Source organism: Chlorocebus sabaeus, chromosome 13 (assembly GCF_047675955.1).
Source record: "Chlorocebus sabaeus isolate Y175 chromosome 13, mChlSab1.0.hap1, whole genome shotgun sequence".
Lineage (NCBI taxonomy): Eukaryota > Metazoa > Chordata > Mammalia > Primates > Cercopithecidae > Chlorocebus > Chlorocebus sabaeus.
In genome coordinates this window covers 9,341,440-9,354,048 of record NC_132916.1, presented here as the reverse complement: position 1 = coordinate 9,354,048, position 12,609 = coordinate 9,341,440, and the positions used below count along the sequence as shown (strand labels likewise).

General features: G+C 43.7%; 1 protein-coding gene across 5 annotated transcripts in view; it reads right to left on the bottom strand.

Annotated features, from left to right (window-relative positions):
- The window catches only part of PRKN (parkin RBR E3 ubiquitin protein ligase), a 1,397,785-nt gene that overhangs the window by 96,250 nt on the left and 1,288,926 nt on the right, over positions 1-12,609 (bottom strand). The gene's annotated exons all lie outside the window — the stretch shown is intronic.

Genomic DNA, 12,609 nt, shown 5'->3' with positions numbered 1-12,609 from the left:
TCCAAGCTTGAAGGAAGATGTCTGTGACCCTTTTCCTGAACTTCAAGGCATCTAAGTATCCGCTGGCTGCCATTCCAGCGGCTGACAGGGCAGCAGGAGAGAGAGGCCACCTGTATCATCCACCTGGGCTGCAGCTGAATGGGATCAGTGCAGCATGCTTGAGGCCAGCTGCCCCGCGCCGGGTCTGCGTGTCATAGGGCAGAGTGCATGGTCTCCCTTCTCGTGCGGGGCCTGGTGACTGCACGTAGTGATGAGCCGGGCCCTTTCCTGCTATTGGCCACCAGCAAAGAATACAAGGGGTTTCCCTCCCCTCCTCTCCCCTTCCCTTCGCTTCCCTCGATAGCCTTGCAGGGTGGTGGTTTCCTTTGCCCAGAGAGTTCAGAGGTCTTAGTTCTGGAAAGCCTCCTGTGGGGAGATGGAGTGGTGGGGATAGGCACTGGAGTAGAGAGGGCAGCACATAAACAAAGAGGATAGGCGAATTGTTTGAGCCCAGGAGTTTGAGACCAGCCTGGGCAACATGGTGAAACCCTGTCTCTATAAACAATATGAAACTTAGCTGGGTGTGGTGGCACAATGCCTATGGTCCCGGGTACCTGGAGGGTGGGGTGGTGGGAGGATCATCTGAGCCTGGGGAGGTTGAGGCCGCAGTAAGCTAGGATTGTATCACTGTACTCCAGCCTTGGCAACAGAGAGAGAGCCTATCTCAGAACAAAACAAAAAAATCGGAGAAGGGATTTCTCTGATTTCTCTGATTTCTCCCTTTGGGAAGGGAGGCTTGGAGACTGCCTGGGGCTGAGCAGGGAACACCATGCTTGCAGGCCTTTGGGGAGGTTTCGAGGTCCAAGTGTGACTTGAAGGAACTGGGAGACGCCAGCAGACACAGTGACACAAAGGGGCCTGGCTTGGGACCTGTGTAGCTGTGGGAGGGGAAAGGCCCTCCCCGCTATCAGATGCAGATTCTGGTGCCCTGAAGCCTGGCGTCTGAGCCACATCTGACTTTGTGTAGAAGCATAAAAGGAATAGGATGCTTGTGATGGCTGGTCATGCCTCCATCTGTTCATACCTGTTCCTGGAGCCCTCTATTTTTAACCTTGTTAACCTGAGCTATACTTTAAAATTTAAACTAAATGCAGCCTCTTTTCTACCCATGATTTATTAGAGCTCCCCTTTCTATCAAATTAAAGCTCTGCACAAATGAAACAATTTATCCTCATCTAATGTATAACCATCCTCCCACACTGGGAATATGGAGCCAGGAGTGAGGGAGGTTCACGTGGGAGGCAGCAACTGCAGAACAGACAGCTCTTTGGATTTCTTTAAATTGCCATTTCATTCCATCCATCAATCCATTTTTCTGCTGTATACATAGAAAAAGACAATAACCACTCCCTCAACCAAATATTCCTACATTCAGTTAAAAGCTACTCTGTACCCCAGGACGTGGGAGCAGCTCCTGTCCTTCCCAGGTAAAAAAGTAGGCTTTTTTCCCCCTTAAGGCTAAATAGGATTTCTTTTCTGTTAGCTACGGGTAGGTGACTTCTTAATGATCTTTAAGGAAAGAAGCCAATACGAGGAAAATATCCTTTTTTAATCCCATTTTCCTTCTCACCCCACGCTGAGCGTTACTATAGCAACATCTTTCCCGCTACTAGGACAGTTAAGTCCCCGTGTGAAGTTAACCGAAAGCCGCTTTTTCACTCAGAGAAGGGGCTGCTGTTCATTGACCAGCTTTTCCCTGCATGTCTAAATTCTTCAATTCTCTCTGACATGCTTAATCTAGGGTTTCCTGGGGCTAAACCCTAAAATTCACTTCGAAACTCCTAACAGCAGAATTCCCCAAACCTTTTCAGAACTGAACTCATTAGAAATGAATTTACATTTTGATTTAGTTATAAATAACTTTTCTTCTGTATATTGGTTTAAGTTTAGAAAAGGGCCCCTGTAAGGGAGACAAGTTGGGGAATAATCTCCCGTACTCCTCTGCCATCCTTTCTTTCCTTCCTTTCCTTGGGACAGAATCTCACTCGGTCGCCCAGGCTGGAGTGCAGTGGCGTGATCTTGGCTCACTGCAAGCTCCGCCTCCCGGGTTCATGCCATTCTCCTACCTCAGCCTCCCGTGTAGCTGGGACTACAGGCGCCCGCCACCATGCCCAGCTAATTTGTTTGTATTTTTAGTAGAGACGGGGTTTCACCGTGTTAGCCAGGATGGTCTCGATCTCCTGACCTCGTGATCTGCCCACCTCGGTCTCCCAAAGTCCTGGGATTACAGGCGTGAGCCACCACGCCTGGCCTCCTTTTTCTTTTAAAATATACATACATACAGATAAAAAGAAAAGAAAATTTCAGGACCTTCTGAATTTCTTAGGCCTAGAGGAAAGTGAAGCCCTGGAAATGCAGTCATGAGAGCAGGCTGATTTTCCTCTCTGGTGCCTGACTGCGGCTTTCTGACTTTTGTGTCGAGATCTTAGACATCAACCAGACTTCTAGCCTTCATTCAAACCAGACGGAACGATGTGGGAGGTAGAGACCTTGGTCATTGTTACCTCTTTATAGTAAAATGCTAAGCAACCCCCTTAGAGTGAAATCAACAGTGGCCCATCAATTCTTACATCTGTGTGTTAGGCGTTGTACGGAAAGTGCTGTGATTCTGTTCAGCACCTCCATTTTACCTCCATGAAAGATCTTCCCTTTTCCCCACACCAGGAATATTTCACTGGCTTCTTGGAACATCAGAAATTCACCATTCTTCGGTGTCTGCGTATCTCTGAATGGCCGCTCTCACACAGCACTTGACTGAATTATTTTAACTGTATCCTAAGCATTTTGATTATTTTAGATGGACTTATACACCTGCATATACACATATGTAATGAAATGGTTCTAAAACACAGAAAATACAAAGACCAATGTAATCAGGACTCACATACCCACATCTTAGATTTCATGCTGATTTTGGGGGGGCATTTTTGCTTCCAATTTGTAAAAAGCAAAGGTTACAGACATAAAGATCTTGTTATTCTCTTCTCCCTTTTTCTTCCCTCTTTCTTCTCTTCCCTCTCTTTCTCTGTTCCCCGAGGTAGCATCTATGCTGACGTTCCTGTATATCTTTTCCATCCAAATCTTTGCACCTTTGCTACACATTATGTGCAAGGCTTTTATCTGCTTCCTCCTAATTCGTGGGGGCAGGAGGCTGGACATCTCTGGCTGGAAAGGCACTCCCTGCAAATCTGGGAAGCCGCGAGCCATGGGAGCCTTAGCTGTTCCTCTACCCTTTCATTTATTTGCTGGACAATCCTTATAAGCTGGAATCCAAGTTAACCTTCCCAAATGAGTGGCACTATTATTTTAAAATAAAAGAGTTCAAGGTAGAGGATGACTTTGGGACTCTGGCAACACAGGAAGCCCAGCGTTTTCTCTCCAACGTCACAATAAAAAGGTGGTGCATCTGAGATGCTGACTGCTCAGAATAAAGTGACAAGGGGTCCATAGGTGGATGGCTTACTTACAGGTGTTATGAATGAGACCATCAGGGCTCAGGTAAGAACATTGTCTGGGATAAATGGTTTGTGCTTATTGATCTGGACCTACCTGACAGACAAGAAGCTGTGTGTATTATTATTACGATTACTTGGTTTATGCTTGCAATATATAATTTGTATGCTCGGTCAATTCTGCCAATACAAAATAGCAATGCCCCAGTTTCAAAATCCGACATTGGATTTTGTCCCACGATTTAGCATGTCCTCTAAGCAAAATAACTGTCAAACCAGGTCACTTGCCTTCAACAACTTAAAACACAAGTAACTAGGGAGAAAAACAAACAAAGAAACATAAACTCAAAGAAGGTTTCAAGACTGACACGGAGAAAAATCTCTTTTCATCTGTCCTTATGTGCTCTCCCACTGCTCAGCATGGGCCCCAGGGAAAGGCGATTTTTTTCAAAGAAGGTAACTCTGAAAGTACTCAGGGCCGTAATATGTGAAATGTCTCCTCGTGTTTGACAAAAAGACTCTCTTTTCATGTTCATATTCCATGGAAGTCTAAGTCAAAGCAACAATAAAATAAGCTGACCAATAAGTGCACATGGTGAAGAGGGTCAGCCAAGAAAAACTGTTTGGTAGTTGCTGACAACTGGTATCTAGACCTCAAAGAGGACATCAGAACCAAAGAAGAGACTTGTCCCACCAGAGATGGTGGGTGTTGGACTGAGTCAGCGACAGTGAGGCACTGACTAGACCTCTATAACCAGCCACACTTTCTAGTTTATAATGACATTTATGGTTATTGTTCTGCATAGACAGGTGTAGGGAAGCAATGAGAAAGTGTAGGAAAACAGAAGCACTGGGAATGGAACATCTTTGGTTTCTCCATTTCAATGCATTGCCAGGACCCCCACACCCACCCATGAGACTTTAGCTGTTCCAGAGCCAAGGGTGCCTGCCTCTTTGCTGATCCATTACTCATCCTCCCTACAGATGCCTCATAGCTTTGGTTCACAAGAGGTAAGGTACAGGTGGTCTGGCTGCCTGCATTATCCACCAACCTCAAAATACATGGGGAAATGAAAATGAACAAACTGTTGACTCCTTGAGCTTAAGGAGGCCTCGTTGTGTTCCTTTATACCTTTTTGAGTCTCTCCTAAGGTCAGAGAGAGGAGTGAAGAGGGGGAAGGTATATGGCCAAAGGAGGACTTGCCCTGATTGCCATTGGCAAAGATGTTGAGCCTTAGGGACCATCCAGAGGCATGCAGGACCCCTGCTGCAGCATTCTTGAAAAATGATGTCTTCCTACGCCTCCCTGACTCAACCACAAGCTCACTGGTGAGAACACGTCCCATGTTGCGCAGCTCCATCTATTGTGAGAACTTCTCCTCTGCCGGCTGCCTCTGACATGCCACGTGAAAGTGATACCATTTACCCCACCTTGCAATACATAACAATCTGCACTGCTGTTTCCAACGCCCAATTGTTTTCTTGCCTCCTCAGCATATCTATAAACCACTCATACTATGATTTACTTAATGTTTTATCTCTTTCTTTCTTTCTTTCTCTCTCTCTCTCTCTTTTTTTTTTTGAGACAGAGTCTTGCTCTGTCTGTCGCCCAGGCTGGAGTGCGGTGGTGTGATCTCAGCTCGCTGCAACCTCTGCCTCCTGGGTTCAAGCAATTCTCCTGCCTTAGCCTCCCAGGTAGCTGGGACTACAGGCACCTGCCATCATGCTCAGCTAATTTTTGTGTTTTTAGTAGAGACAGGGTTTCACTGGGTTAGCCAGGATGGTCTCGATCTCCTGCCCTTGTGATCTGCCCATCTTGACCTCCCAAAGTGCTGGGATTACAGGTGTGAGCCACTGTGCCCAGCTTGTTTTCTTAATTTGATTAAAGTTATTCCAAAATAAATATCATACCATTAATGTAAATAGAAAACACTGAATTGTGTTACTTGCCACACATAGAAGACAACTGCAAAAAATCAGTGATATGAACAATAGGAAAGTCAGACACTTTTGCCTGTGGAAGAGCCCAGGGCCTACTTTCTGTTTTTTAAAGAGGCAGGTAAGCAGGTAATAGAGAAGCCTCGAGGACTAGAACAGAACTGATGGAAAGAGAACTGGCAAGGGGCTAACTTCTGCATGATGTATTTCCATGCTATTTCTCTTGGGCCCCAGCACTGCAGAAAATCATCTTGAACACCTCCCAAGGCCAATCTCCCATTGTAACAAATGAACTATTAAAAATGGGTCTCTTTTATCCTACCATCATCTCATTTCCAGATAGAATAGCTCCAGTTCCTTCAATGACTTCCATGAGAAGACCTCTCTGGAAAGGTCTGAACATTGTCTCCTGTCAGCTCCCTCTTGATTTTGGGGACAAGCATTGAATATACACTTAGGATGTGGCCTGAGGAGCATAGGCAGACCGCTGAGAAGCCTTCCTTGTACCTGTCACTACACTTCCATCAACAGACTCCATCAACAGGAGGCAAGGCAGCCTCAGGATGCCACCTGCCCATGGCCTGCCTGAGGGAACCTGCTGCCCACAGCCGCTACTCCCAGAGGGACCTACCCAGTCCCAAAGCTGAGGCACCACCCATCCTTGAATGGCAACAGTAACCTGTCTCAGGAATATGGGCAAGATGATTCCAAGAGAAAGTGGCAGTCAACAGTGGTTTTGTACAATGCGGATAAATATTAGAAAGGCCATCCAGGATGTGTCATTTGCAAGCTCGGGTGGACGGGGAGCTGCCAACAGTGACAGCAGGTGGTGCATGAGTGAAACTTAAGAGAATTAGGGGACTTCTTTGGTCTTGGCAGATTTCCTGGTCAGTCCATGGAACCCTCAAAATAGGTCCCTTAATTTTGTAGAAAACTGGTGTCACCTTTAAACATTGTAAACTGCAATTATAAATTTAACACATTCTCTTTTTTTCTTTTTTTCTTTTTTTGAGATGGAGTCTCACTCTGTTACCCATACTGGAGGGCAGTGACATGATCTTGGCTCACTGCATCTTCTCTCTCCCGGGTTCAAGCGATTCTCCTGCCTTAGCCTCCTGAGTAGCTGGGATGACAGGCGCGTCACCACGCCCAGTTAATTTTTGTATTTTTAGTACAGATGGGGTTTCACCATGTTGGCTAGGCTGGTCTCAAACTCCTGATCTCAAGTGTTCCACCCACCTCGGCCTCCGAAAGTGCTGAGATTACAGGCATGAGCCACTGTGCCCAGCCTTAACACATTCTTAAGTACTTCCAAAGTCTGATTTAAAAAATAGTTTTTTTTTTTTTTCCTGAGGACTTAAATAACTTATGAATAAATCAAAGCAATAAATATAGTGAGCCTCAAGTTCTCCGAAAGGCTTTCATACTGTTTACAAACTTTGTCAGAGTTCAACTTAATATCCCTAGCCTCAATCAATGACTCAACTGTGTTTCAAGCTAAGTCACGAGGCTGAGCTGTTTCATTAATTAACCACATTCCTTTAAAAGTTCACGTATGTATAAATTCCTTAACACAAAATATTGGTTCTGTGGTTTTTTATTCTTTAAAACATTTCTCTACTTAATTCTAAATCTTTTAGGGTGAAAGATGATTAGCTACTAAGGAAACTATTGCACCATCCCACACAACTATTTTAGGTTATGTCCCTGTATTATTTTTGGGATTGTCCTCTCAATTTGCTTGTAATTGCGTTATAATCAAAATGTTTAGCTGGGGTGCTGACTAGATTCTTCATGGTGACCTAAGTGGGATCCCCTGAGCCCTATTTATAGTGGCCATAGTGATGATTCCATAACTCATAGGAGAGGGGCAGGGAGCCCTTGACTTTAAATCCAAATTCTTTCTCTCTCTCTCTCTCTATATATATATGAGATATATATCATATATGATAATTATATATGATATATCATATATAATATGATACATATCATACACATCATACATATGATATAGATCATATGACACATATATATGCTATATATCATGTATATTATATGATACGTATCACATATATTATATATGACACATATCATATATGCTATATATCATAATATATGATATGATATATCATGTATATATCATAATATATGATATGATATATCATGTATAATTATCATATGATATATAACATGTTATATATCATATATTATACATGCTGTGTATCATATATAATATATGGTATGTTATATAACATATATATCATATATAATATATATGGTATGTTATATATATCATATATGTTATATATATCTCATATATATGTAATACCTCCACTCAATTCACTTGGCAGAATTTTGCACTATTGTGCTCTTAAGATATAAATATATTTCTGTCTCAAGATCACGTCAGGCTTAATAAAATTCTGTATTGTCATAGTCTATATAGGACCACACACATTTTTCATGTATTCAATCATATTTTTGATATCTCACAGCTATTTTTGATAATCCAGTTGCAAATTCTAAGGCCATTAATTCACACAATCTATTTGATGAAAGTTTTTAAAAAATGGAATATCCAATCCTTTACAGCCGATGAGGGCTTGAGCCTTGAACCAGTGAACAGTACTGAGTCGCTGTTAGGAGGGTGGGAAGTCAGACTGCCTGGGCTGAACATCTTGGCTCTGTCACTCATTTCGTACACTTAATCATCATGCTATAGAAACTCTCACAATCTGTGTATGTGCACGTGTTATTAAATAATTCAAATACTTCTCAGACTCTTGCCTGTGTAGATAAACAATGTGTGTTGTGTATCATCTTGGCTTGTCTTTAGTATCCAGTTATTTAACCAAACATTACTGTAGGTGTTGCAGTGAAGGTATTTTGCAGATGGGGTTAAAATCTACAATCAGTGGGATTGATAATCCCACTGATTATCAATCGTTACGATTGATAATCGTAACGGGCCTCATCCATTTAGTTGAAAGGCCTTGGTTTCTCAGAGGAAGAAGAAATTCTGTTTCAAGATTACAACATCGGCTCCTGCTCCCTTCCGAACCTTCTGGCCCGCCCTGTAGGATTCAGACTTGCTGGCCTCCATGGCTATGGAAGTCAATTCTTTGAAATAAAGAGAAATCCAACTAATACACAACCCTCCCTCCCTCCCTCCCTTCCTGCCTTCCTGCCTTCCTGCCTTCCTGCCTTCCCTCTTCCCCTTCCATCCCCTCCCCTTCCCCTCTCCCCAAATTCAAAAAAAGTTAACTTCATGATTATCCTTTCTGGGAACACTAGTAGTTACTATACACATTATTCACATAGAAAAATCAGTAATGTACCAGTTGGTAGTTGAATTCTTCAGAGGGAAAGATTAGTATCTTATTTTTTATTTAGTGAAATGAGGAACTAAAAGAGCATTACTCTTCTTTACTACAATGTATATAACAGAAGTGTTTTCTTGGTGTCTGCAATGCAAATTCTGATGTCAGTAAATACATTGAGAGACGAATTTGTCAAGCAAGCACAGACCACACATGGTTTCTTTTTATTTCTTTCTGAGGAGATGGAAGGAAACCTAAAAGTAACAATGCAGGCAACTCTCTAGGGTTGCCAGCAGCATTTTGGCAAAGTTCCCAGGGGTCATAATGACCTATAGAACAGCACAGGTTCTATAGGTCAGGGGTAGCATGGCCTGTCTTTTGAGCTCACTTTCCATATTATCCTAGATCCTGTGAAAGACAGACCTCAGGCTCACACTATTAGATCCTTGGGTAATTCTCCATACTCTGAAGTTCTTGAAGAAGGCACTAGCTGGGGTTAGGGTGGCTTTGGGAAACCCTTGACTGCTTGAGGAATCCTTTCCAATTCCTTCCTGTTTTGTTTCTGTTTTTGTTGAGACAGAGTCTCACCCTGTTGCCCAGCCTGGAGTGCAATGGCGCAATCTCGGCTCACTGCAAACTCCACCTCCCGGGTTCAAGCGATTCTCCTGAGTAGCCTCAGCCTCCTGAGTAGCTGGGATTACAGGTGTGCACCTCCACGCCCAGCTAATTTTTGTATTTTTAATAGAGACGGGGTTTCACCATGTTGGCCAGGCTGGTCTCGAGCTCCTGACCTTGTGATCCACCCGCCTCGGCCTCCCAAAGTGCTGGGATTACAGGCGTGAGCCACGGCTCCCTGCCCTCCAGTTCCTTCCTTAACCAGGCAGGAGGAACAATAGGCCATTCGTGGTCTTGAGTCCAGTTTCCAGGTTCTAAGCTTGGTCTATGCTTTTGGTGTGCTCTCTAACTCAGTGATAATGATAGTCACAGAAGTTTCTTAATATCTGGGTTTTTGAAACTGTTCGTCCCTAGAGCAAGCCCAAGTTTATTTTGGGGGAACTTTCCAGCAGCATTGTAGTTATACTGAAATTTAGAATATGTGGGTTGAAAAGCACCAAAGTCAGTGCGAAAAATCCAGCCCACCTAATGGTGGGCGATTGAAGTCCCATTAGCTTGACTACTTTCTGGAGGTCAATTGCATTTAACTTGGATTTCTGAGTTACTTTTTCTGGTCCATAACTTCATCTAGGTCACTGCTCAGACATCACCTCTCCAGTGAAATCGTCTAGCCTGTCTAAAGTCATCCTTCCACTCCCCTAATTGTCTCAGTTTCTCTGTATTGTCTTCCGCAGCTATAGAGACTTTTTTCATAACACTGGTTCTTCTAGACATTATATTACATCTAGATTTGTCATCTCCTGTCTCTCTTATTACAACATAGACTTTTTGAGACCATGGACTGTCAGTTTCATTTAATTTCACACTCTGTCTCTTTTTTATTGTTTTTGAGATGGAGTCTCGCTCTTGTCACCCAGGCTGGAGTGCAGTGGTGTGATCTCAGCTCACTGCAACCTCTGCCCCGCCAGGTTCAAGCGATTCTCCTGCCTCAGCCTCCCGAGTAGCTGTGATTATAGGCGCCTGCCACCGCGCCTGGCTAATTTTTGTATTTTTAGTAGAGACGGTGTTTCACCATCTTGGACTGGCTGGTCTTGAACTCCTGACCCCGTGATCCACCCGCCTTGGCCTCCCAAAGTGCTGGGATTACAGGCGTGAACCACCGTTTTCAGCCTGACATGCTGTGTTCTAAGCACCCAGCATGATGACCAGCATGTAGAAGACACTGCAGAAATATTTGCTTCATGAATGACTTGCGATTTACATCAGCCCACTCAATGCTACCCAGTGAGTAGAAAAATTTCAAATGAAAGCATCCTAATCATTCCTTTTTTTATAGAGGCCTATCAGTGTAGGCTATTCTAGCTGAGGAAATCACATCCGGTCCCTGGTCTCATGAAGTTATAGAAATATTAGGTACATACAAATAAATAAATATACACATACTTTAACTCATATCAACATATTATAGAGAAACAAACATTGAAAAGAATTTCAAGGCTGGCCATGTGTGTTTATAGCTTCCTCCAGTTCAAAATTACTATGAAAACATGTTTTTCTAAGGAAAATGTTGGCTTCTAGGGGCAGTGACAGGCTCCTGTGTTGTGATGTTTAATAGTGAGTGTCAACTTGATTGGATTGAAGGAGGCAAAGTATTGTTTCTGGATGCATCTGGGGGCGTGTTGCCAAAGGAGCTTAACATTTGAGTCAGTGGACTGGGAGAGGCAGACCCACCCTCAATCTGGGTGGGCACAGTCTAATCAGCTGCCAGTACGGCTAAGATAAAGCAGGCAGAAGGGCGTGGAAGGCCTAGACTGGCTGAGTTTTCTGGCCTTCATCTTTCTCCTGTGCTGGAAACTTCCTGCCCTCCAACATTAGACTCCAAGTTCTTCAGCTTTTGGACTCTTGGACTTACACCAGTGGTTTGCCAAAGGCTCTCAGGTCTTTGGCCACAGACTGAAGGCTGTGCTGTCGGCTTCCCTACTTTTGAGGTTTTGGGATTCGGACTGGCTTCCTTGCTCCTCAGCTTGCAGACGGTCTATTGTCGGACTTCACCTTGTGATCGTGTGAGTCAATTCTCCTTAATAAACGCCCCTTCATATATTCATCTATCCAATTAGTTCTAGAGAACCCTGACTAATACGTCCATTCTCCCACATCACCAGCTTGATTCTTGCCCAAGAATAAAGAAGATCAAGGACAGGGCACTGAACGGTCCCAAAAGAAAGCTGCTCTTTGGGTTTGTGAATGCTGACCTGGGTCTGTTTTGTATGTGGTCAGAGGGTGAAAGGGTCTGGGGTACACGCACGTGACCCTTCCTCTTCCTCTTTCACCCACGTGGCCAGAGAGCTCAGGGCTTCCTCAGAGGAAGAAACGGTCTCATTGCTCAGGAAACCTTTTCTCCTAGGCAAACTGGAGGTAGCGTGGCAGCTGGAGGAGGCCTGGAGTGGTGCTTGGACTTTGAAGTCAAACAGTTGCCCTCTCAGAGTCTTTGCCTCCACGGTGTTCCTACTGGAGAGCTGAGTTCAGGACCTGGGTTTGGGAGTGGAAGGGTGGTGTGAGAGCAAGGCTGAATAGTCCAACTTCCTCATTTAACAAATATCCACTGAGCGTTTTCGCTATGCAAGGCTCTCTTCCAGACCTCTTGGTTCTTAGGCATCCAGGAGTTCTCCACTCCGTACACCCAGATTAACCAAAGTTAAACCCATGAGATTTTGTAATAAAGTCAAGGCTAGTAAGAATGCATTCCATTACTTTTCCTGCACATGTGTCTCTGTTAAGCACTTTGCAAGGAGAATGGGCAGCTGGGCCAATGCAGGATCCAACTATTCAAGATTCCCCCACTTACACAATATATTGACACTAACTCTGTATGCATCCCCACTGAATATAGAGCTCTAGAAATTTCTACTGAAAACATCAAATAAAAAAGCTACTAATTTAATCGAAATTACCTCTTCTAATTGCCCTACAATGACACAACTGTATTCTGAAAGGATACATCGATGTCATACAAATAATTAAAAATTCATGTTTATATTTATGTACAGTGCCTAGAACAATGATAAGACATGATTGCTGAATGTGTGGATAGATGGGCGGGAGGATGAATGGATGCATGAATGAATTAATGAATGCTCTGTGATCTGAGGGCTGAAGATACATTACTGAAAACTCCAAGAAGGGCAGAAGGCCAAATCAAGGAATATGAAAATCTACTGTTAGGTACAAATGTGTCTCTAGAGAAG